At 39.8% G+C, this 9,200-nt stretch overlaps 1 long non-coding RNA gene across 1 annotated transcript; it reads left to right on the top strand.

Moving 5' to 3' along the window:
• Positions 1-5,456: 5,456 nt before the first annotated feature.
• On the top strand, positions 5,457-6,714 carry LOC147619378 (uncharacterized). Its single transcript, XR_015261911.1, has 4 exons — positions 5,457-5,659; positions 5,763-5,891; positions 6,044-6,127; positions 6,220-6,714. It is a non-coding gene; the product is annotated as an uncharacterized LOC147619378 (long non-coding RNA).
• Positions 6,715-9,200: the final 2,486 nt, after the last annotated feature.

Below are 9,200 nucleotides of genomic sequence, written 5' to 3'. Positions count from 1 at the left end.
ACATGTTCATTAATTAATCAAGCCCTATCGGGCTTGATTAACTAGTGAACACAATGATGTGAACTTGTATAGGGATCATGTGGCTGATCAAACCTTTCCTGTTGAATTAGTCTTTCGAATGCACATGCAAAGCAATGATAGGCACATGACTACCATCCACATCACCGATAACATATGGAATCCCACACATATAGCCTTGAATCCCTCTGCCAAGGTAGCATCCTTTCACGAGATGGCCACTTTATGTTTAAGTTGTGCAAGCCAGAATTCTCCATACCCTCATAGAAAGCTATCACTATTTTTTGTGCAGAGGATGTAGAGAACCACTTGTAAGTTAGAGCTAGTGGCTAGACAGTGCAATGCCACACAAACATGCTTCTCCACAGCGATGGCTTTTTTGCAGTTGGTGTCTGCACAACTTTGGAAGAATGGAGCTAGCCTTGCACACAAGAGGTGGTAGGTATCTTTGCTCAATCTCATCCTCTTTTTGAACTTCCCATCTGAATAACTACCAAGCAAGTATCTCTCCATGAATCCCTATGGTCTACAGTAAGCCCTTAAAAAAGGACCTACACTCGTGGCACCGACGAGCAATCCGGGATTTGCATGCCAATATTGCACGAGCCATGCACTGACTAAAAAATGTAATCCAATGTGTGATTGCCTCACTTGCATCAAAGCATGACTCACTTAATTCTATCTTAGTAATCATGGCTATGAGAATTGCAATAGTGCCAAACACAATGAGCATTCATTCTTTCATCACTTGCACCCAATGAATGGAATGACATCAGATTGAGGCTTTACATGTTAAAGGCTACCCATTATTAGAAAAGTATGATCAACATATGTAACAAAAGTTAACATACTGTGAAAGTGAGTGATGGGATGGGAGGATGCAAATGGTATGAATGTCCATTGTGAGAAGACACGGTACTTGGCATTGCAATAGTTTGGAATTTGAGACTCCTACGTGCCTACATAGAATGTTGGCTAGGGGAATAGTGAGTTTTGTGTGTAGCAATCAGTGTCATGAAGTTCTTCAGAGTCCATCTTGTATGTTGTAAATTATATAAGCACGTCAATAAAATTAGTTTATTAGAATGCATTTCTTTATGGACATGAAAAACCAATTTTACAATTACAATATAACCTGTTGAAAGAGAGAGAGAGAGAGAGAGAGAGAGAGAGAGAGAGAGAGAGAGAACATGGTCTCAACAAATGGTTCAGACAACGGTTGCCAACCATTCCATTCGACAAGAAGTTTACAACCTCCAGTGAAGAAAATCAGTGAGTCTCACAGGTTTGCAGTAATCAAGTCTTTTTTGTGTATCTACAGAGTGTAATTCAGAGCTAATTTGTATGTTTATGATGGTAGGCTGAATGTAGGGAAGGCAGATGCATCTATCACTTCACAATGTTGACATTATAGAATCCATGCCCTAAGGATTTCAAAAACTATAGGAGTGGTGTGAATACATATGGACTTTGCTTGATTTATGTTGGGAGGAATGATTATTTTGAACCTACCTAGAGAACTAGCTAGTTTTCAACACAAAGATGTACTTTTTCATGTATCTTTGTAGGCACCGATGTTATTTGAGGTGTTTGTCCTATATAGCTAAGAGAGGCCACTATTAGTGACAACTTTTAATCACATTGTTTATTTGTTGTTATGCTATGAAGTGGTTGGGTTTCAGAGACTACTTCAAGCATTAACAAGTCAATAAAATTAGTTTATAAGAACGTATTTCTTTACAAAAATTTCAACAGTAACATGTTCCTTTATGAACATGAAAAGAAACCCAATTTTACAATTTCAATGTAACCTACTGAGAGAGAGAGAGAGAGAGAGAGAGAGAGAGAGAGAGAGAGATCTGCCCAACAAATATAAACTTGTAGGTTGGAGGAAGGTGGCTGTGGAGGAGTAGCTTGTCCATCCCTAGGTAGCCAAAGTTGGAGGTAGACCCATGGCATGCAAAAACGACAACACATGGCACTCCAAGTTGGAGGTAGACCCTACACGTGCTTTGATTGTGTGTAAAATGCAAGTGGTCGCCCAACTATTTTGTCCTCTATTCATTTTTTTTGCACCTTGACTCAATTTGTGCATTGGTTGTGTGTAAAATGTAAGCGTGTGCAGAGCTATTTTGTCCTCTATTCATTCGTTCGCACCGTGACTCCTTTGGCGGGCACCCTCGATTTGTACCAGGCCCTCATATTGAAGATCAGTAGACAAAAGATGCTACATGAAAATAGCCTTTGCAAGAAGATGAAAATCGCACAAAACCTTTAGCATTTAAGGTTGGATTTTTCAATTGAATATTTTTCCAGAGGGACGTGTTACTGTGTATCTTTCGGAGAAGTGCTCCTTTGGATCCTCCTTATCATCAATATCCAAGGAGATATGTGATTGTTTTGACTCCCAGGTAGGTCTTCTTTGTTGTCTTTTCCTTGTTCATCCACTCATTGTCGCGACACCAATGCCATCTCTATAGTATCTAAAGCCAACATTATTTGAAAAGAAAATATCATGAATGTCTAAGGCTCTAAGCATTCAGTAATATACGGGTCTTTCATGCCTTTGTAGATTGAAACATCTCTTTTCTTGTCCATATGCATAATCCCATTCCCTGTATTGGGAATAATCCAATTGGTCTATTCAAGGCTCACACCAAGCCTATTTGTGGTATGTAGTTGTCCATGTACACATATGCATGGTCAAATAGTTTGTTGACAAACAATAATTAAACTTTATTTTCACATCACCTTGCTCATATAGTGTGCACATTACTCACCACATATTTAGGCTAGCCACATGTTCATTAATTAGTGAACACAATGATGTGAACTTGTATAGGGATCATGTGGCTAATCAAACCTTTCCTGTTGAATTAGTCTTTTGAATGTACATGCAAAGCAATGATAGGCACATGACTACCATCCACATCACCGATAACATACGGAATGCCACATAAAGCCTCGAATCCCTCTGCCAAGGTAGCATCCTTTCAAGAGATGGCCACTTTATGTTTAAGTTGTGTGCAAGCCAGAATTCTCCATAGCCTCATAGAAAGCTATCACTATTTTTTGTGCAGAGGATGTAGAGAACCACTTGTAAGTTAGAGCTAGTGGCTAGACAGTGCAATGCCACACAAACATGTTTCTCCAGAGCGATGGCTTTTTTGCAGTTGGTGTCTGCACAGCTTTGCAAGAATGGAGCTAGCCTTGCACACAAGAGGTGGTAGGTATCTTTGCTCAATCTCATCCTCTTTTTGAACATCCCATCTGAATAACTACCAAGCAAGTATCTCTCCCTGAATCCCTATGGTCTACAGTAAGGCCCCAATAGGACCTACGCTCGTGGCACCGACAAGCAATCCGGGCTTTGCATGCCAATATTGCATGAGCCATGCACTGACTAAAAAATGCCATCCAATGTGTGATTGCCTCACTTACATCATAGCACGACTCACTTAATTCTATCTTAGTAATCATGGCTATGAGAATTGCAATATTGCCAAACACAATGAGCATTGATTCTTTCATCACTTGCACCCAATAAATGGAATGACATCAGATGGAGGCTTTACATGTTAAAGGCTACCCATTATTAGAAAAGTATGAACAACATATGCAACAAGTGTGAGACAAATGAGGTAAAACATAACACCTTCATATTGAATGACAAGCTTCAAGCGCATGACCAAAATGAAGTACAACAAGCAAATGGCATGTTAATCACTACATGAAAGTACAATAACATAGCTTCCTTGCAACTCAAGGCTTCTGAAAAACTCTTCAAGACATCCATAAGACCAATCAAGGCTGTTGTAAGTTTTCCCAACATCACAAGTTTTTGCGGTCTACATTTGACTCCTTTTGATGGATTGCCATCATTTTTTATATGCTCGCCATGTCCAAAAGGCTCTCCTCAATGTTCTTGTCCTTGCGAGGACGTTGGGCAAGTACCTCATTCAAGACCGCCTCTTTTGCGATCCTATGATTTAGCGGCATCTTCCACATTAGAAACTCCACTGCCTCCACCCACACCACTCCCTCCTATTGCAGGAGCATGGTTTTGTAGCTTATGACATTCACACAACCATGCATATACTCGTCCACAGTGTTGAACCATTGGCAAGTGACCTTTTGATCATTTCTTGAAATCGAATTGTACTTAGAGGTGTACACACGACCCCATCCCTTTGCGACAACTTTCACTATCTTTATCGCATTCTAGGAAAAGCGAAGCAAGTTGTGTTGCAAATTTTGACTAAAGATCCACTCCCTTCTTTAGAGTTTTCTTAAATTCATCAGCCACCATGGATCCATGAATGTGGATGAGTTGTGCCACCCACCATGGCTCTTTCCCTAGTTGTCTGCTCATCTACACAAGCACTATTACCCTTTTTCTTTTTCTTTATATTGCCTTTCTCCTATGTCTCGAATCCCTCCAAGCTAGCATCTATAGCTTTCATGTATCTCCTCTTTGTAGGCTTTTTCTGAGGCACTAATGGTTGCTGCCCACTTTCCTCAAACTGCATTCCAGCATGCTATCCTTAGATGGCATAATTGGGAGGTTGTATGACTTGATGGGCTAGTGTGGTAAGCAAACCTGGTTTTTGGTATGACCTAAATGAGAAAGGAGATCCCAATCTCAGTCCAGTTAACATGCTGTGAAAGTGAGTGATTGGATGGGAGGACGCACATGGAATGAAGAAGAAGTTTGCCAACCATTCCGTTTGACAACAAGAAGTTTGCAGCCTCCAATGAAGAAATCCATTAGGAAAAAAGGGAGCTCATTTTGGGGCCTTTTACGGTTTGGAAAAATAAGCTCTCAACCAATCAATAGAGGGCCAACGTAACGTTGGAAATTCACAAAAATAAGAGAAAATAGATAAAAGAAACAATACTTTATGTAGGTACAAGCGTGCTACATTAATGTGGAGATTGGCTTTTTATTCTCACAAGATCTTTGGACATGAAGATAGAATCTAGTCTGACATTTTCTCTGACAAGGGCCTTCCCGCTTCCACCTTCCTTTGAACTTTGAAATGTTGTGCTGCCTTTCCTTCGAAAGGTCTACCATTCTACACCACTGCCTCATTGTGCAGCAGCCTCTTCTTTTCCAAAACTGCTCCCTTGATCCTCTTTGGCTTAGAGTAAGATGTTTCTTGTCAACTGTCTGTCTGCCCACTTTCTCTTTCTTGAAACTTCACTTTGTTATCTTGTTTATATTACTTTGCTGTTGTTACAGATTCACAAGGTCTCCATGGTGAATAAAAACTATGGCCGTTCTTGTGGAAGACGCTCTGTGGATGATAATGCTATGAAGGCAGAATTATATCACACATCATTACCCCGTCGACCTGCTTCTTCTATTTCTTCGGTAGAGAATTCAAGTACAGTCAAAACGGAAGGAACTTGGGAAAGTTTTAGTGTTTCGAAAGGAGCATGGGTGCTCATGCAACCTAGCAAAAGAAAGAGACCCCAGACAAAAAACATTTCTTGGCGTCATGGAAGGGAAGAGTACGAGATTTTAAAATCACCAGAGGGAAGATATCGGTGAAAGAAGTTTTGATTAAGCATGTGTACATGCATAAAGAACTTGTCTTGCGAGACTATCCAAATGATCTTCTGCAACACAGGCCTAATTGTATATTTTTCTATTGTGGTTTTGTTCTTTATGAGGTGTATGGATTTTTAAGATGAAGCTTTCTTTCTTTGCTTATTGACATTCTTGTGTTATTTTATTTCAGATTTATACCCTTCATCGTATGAGACATGGCAAAACATCGATTGTATTCTGGGATTTATAGATGTTTTGCATGGATCGATAGGAGAACAACAATACCAAGGTCGATGTGCAACAGAGCTAGCTCAATCGGGTATATTTTTTACTGATCATTTTTATCAGTTGGCTGGACAATGCTAACACACATGGTGTGTTAAGAAAACAAGATCATCTGACTTATCCTAGTCTCATTAAGCACTGCTATTAGTTTACTTTACCCTATTGATTCATATTGCTTTTTTGCAGGTGCTCAAAAGAAGAGAGAGTTTAATAAAATGCAAAGACATTGAAAATTTGAAAATTGAGATAACACAGACTCCATAAACAAAGGTATTATATTCAATAAAGTAAAATTTTATACAGAAGTGTTTAATTGTATATGTAGAACATATTCTTGACAACCATTTTCTATTTATCTATAGCCTGATCCAGAGGTTGCTCTACATGGTCCAAGCTCTCCGTATCATCTTTTTTTGGAGAATCTGTTTTCTGCTACTCCATCCTGTCCTGTACAATCTCTTGGTGCTGCTCCATTGTCTCCTCTACTACCCCTGGAGAATCTGTTTGCTGTGCTGCTCCATCTTCTCCTCAATAACATCAGCAGCAGGTCCTTGTTCCTGTGGCTTCTCCTCATCATCACTAGGTCCTTGTTCCTGTGGCACCACATCAGCATCATCTGTGTCATCAAGGTGTATGACACCTTCTCGGACTTTAGAGCTCTCACCCAACTCGACAGTAGCTGGTACAATAGGTTTGGGAGAGGCATACTTCAAAAACTTCCAAATTGTATCAGCTATGAAACTATATATATAGTTCGAGCTGAAGCTATCTTCTCTCATCTGCAATGGCATATGATGATTTAGAACACTTTGTACCAATATCAATTATTTTGAAGCTAAATGAAAATTATTTTTTCTTACAAGGTCTAGCTGTCCTATCTCAAAATAGCTTGAAAGTATATATTTGGCACTGATCAGCACTCTCCAGCAGCCCCGCAGCTACTTGAATCATCTTGTTGTGGTGTCTGTACAGTTGGAAAGATATGTTAGAAACTGTTAACATCTGAACAAAACAAAATTATTCAATAGGTTCAAAGGCATAGCATGAAATAGACATCAGTAGGGGAAACGACTTTCTACCTCTAAATTTATTGACTCTATTGAATCCAAAAGATTGACATTAGGAGGACAGTGATCCAGAAACCTTCTAATACAACTGCAATACATATAATTCAGTTAGTGTGCATTAAAACAAAATAATAAAGTTTAAAGTTAAAAATAGCACACACACCACTTACAATTTCAGCTCTCTGTGTGTGTTTTTAAGAGAGTTGAATATAAAGCATTTCTTCTGCTGGATATCAATAGAAGCAAAGCTCCAGTGGTCACTGTGTAAGGAAAAAAGCATTAAGAAATCAAAGGCTACAAGAGTTCTCAATCTTAAAGAAGAATCCCAAAAGAAGCAGTCACCCACATACCTGTTATGGTATGGAAGTAGCAAAACATCGATAACATCAAAATTGCAGTGTCTGAACCAATTGAAAATATCCATGGGAGTTTCCTTTGCATCTCTTAACCTGGAGGAAATGGCAGGATCAATAATATGAACTGTATGTTGTACAGCGTGGTTAAGCCAGCTTCTCATCATGCTGCATTGGACCAAACAATAATTAGGGTAGGGTGTAAAGGAGGTACAAGAAGGATTGTTTTGCAAACAAATCTAAAATAAAAGACACTTACTAGAGCATTGCAAGAATGATAGTATCTGAGCAATACTCATTCTTATGAGCCAATGCTGCCAACTATGTTAGGGCCCCAGCTCCTGCAACCTTCTCTGTATCTGCAGCTCCCTCTGTACAGTCTCCACATCTATAACAGATTTGGATTCTTTTATTTGCTACTTCAGTTGACAGTGACTCCTCATAAGTAGCTTTCCCTCTGCTGGTGTTCTTTGAGTGGGTTACTTCAACAACCTTAACCTCATCTACCTTCAACTTTCTTGTAGGTGGAATTAATAATATGTCTCTCATCTTGATGTCCTGCCATACATTGCATCTTCAAAATATTTCTCCAAGTAATCCTCTGCCATTTCCTGTAAGGAAAGAATGGCAGTCCTGTTCCACCTGAAACCAAGGTGCCTACTATCACATATGTCTTTCACTAGTCTCTAAAAAGGTGCCTTGGGGATTGCAAAGCCTATAGCTTTCTATTGCTTCCTGATCTCCTTTAGCACACCTGCACCATGTTTCAATCTCTTGGCCTTTTGCTGGAGCAGGCTCATTGGCTTCCCCTTCCTGCCATGTGCAACTCTTCCCTTTGGAGGCACACTAAATTCCTTGATACCTGCCCCAGCTCTGCTGCTGCTGCAAGTCCTGGCCCCTTGCCAGCACTCCTTGCAGTTGACTTGGTTCTAGCCATCACTCTGACAAGCTGCACACAAAGTAATGGAAAGAGATTACAGCCATGGAGAACATGGAATGATACAAAAAGGCAATGAGACAGGGGTGGATGAAGCAACATTTATAAATTTGCAACAAAACGCGATTTCGACAGTTTGAAATTCCTAATAGCTCACTCTCGCGTTTTCCTGCAAATACTTGAAGTAACATGTTGGTACATTCCTACAGTGATTTCTCTGTCTTTACAACTAAATACAATACATTAGGAAAAAAGGAAGCTCATTTTGGGGTATTTTAGAAGAGAGAGAAAATAGGCTCTCAACCAATCAGGAGTGGGCCAACGTTACATTGAAAATTCAACAAAAGAAGATGAAAATAAGAAAAATAAATAGTACTATATGTTCATAGAAACGTGTCACATTAATAAGGTGATCCAATTTGAATCTTTAAAAAATTTATTTTTTGTGTAGAATTTGGTGATTCTGACATTGCAAACACGTCCAGAACGGCCCAAAACCCCAAAAACGGTACTTGAAACGCTGGAATCGGACATCCGGAGGCCCGGAAACGGCCAAAAAAGGCCCCAAAAGTGAATTTGCAACAAAACGCGATTTCAGCTGTTTGAAATTCCTAAACCCTTCTCCTCGCGTTTTCCTGCAAATTTATGAGGCAGCCTGCTGGAACATGCCTCCAGTCATTTCAACCAGCCCCATTCAAAAGTCTTTCTGCTTGTGGTATTTATTCTAATATCTAAGCTACATCACATCCCAAAAGTATGTGTTATACTATTAAACAAAAAGATAAGGATATAGAGAGTCTTACTGACCTAGAAGCTATCTGTGGGTGTGCTGTGCTGTTGATGAGTACCCTGTGCTGGGGATGAACCTGTGCTGCTGGTCAGGATGCTGATGGTGCAGAGTAGGGAGGTAGGGAGGCAAGAGAGCTGAGAGGGGAGGGCCAAGACAGGAGAGATTAAACAAGAGGGAAAAGATTAGTGCAAAATAC

Source organism: Cibotium barometz, chromosome 33, assembly GCF_041138505.1.
Source record: "Cibotium barometz isolate CiBa-2024 chromosome 33, ASM4113850v1, whole genome shotgun sequence".
Taxonomy (NCBI): domain Eukaryota; kingdom Viridiplantae; phylum Streptophyta; class Polypodiopsida; order Cyatheales; family Cibotiaceae; genus Cibotium; species Cibotium barometz.
This window is presented reverse-complemented; position numbering and strand designations above follow the sequence as displayed.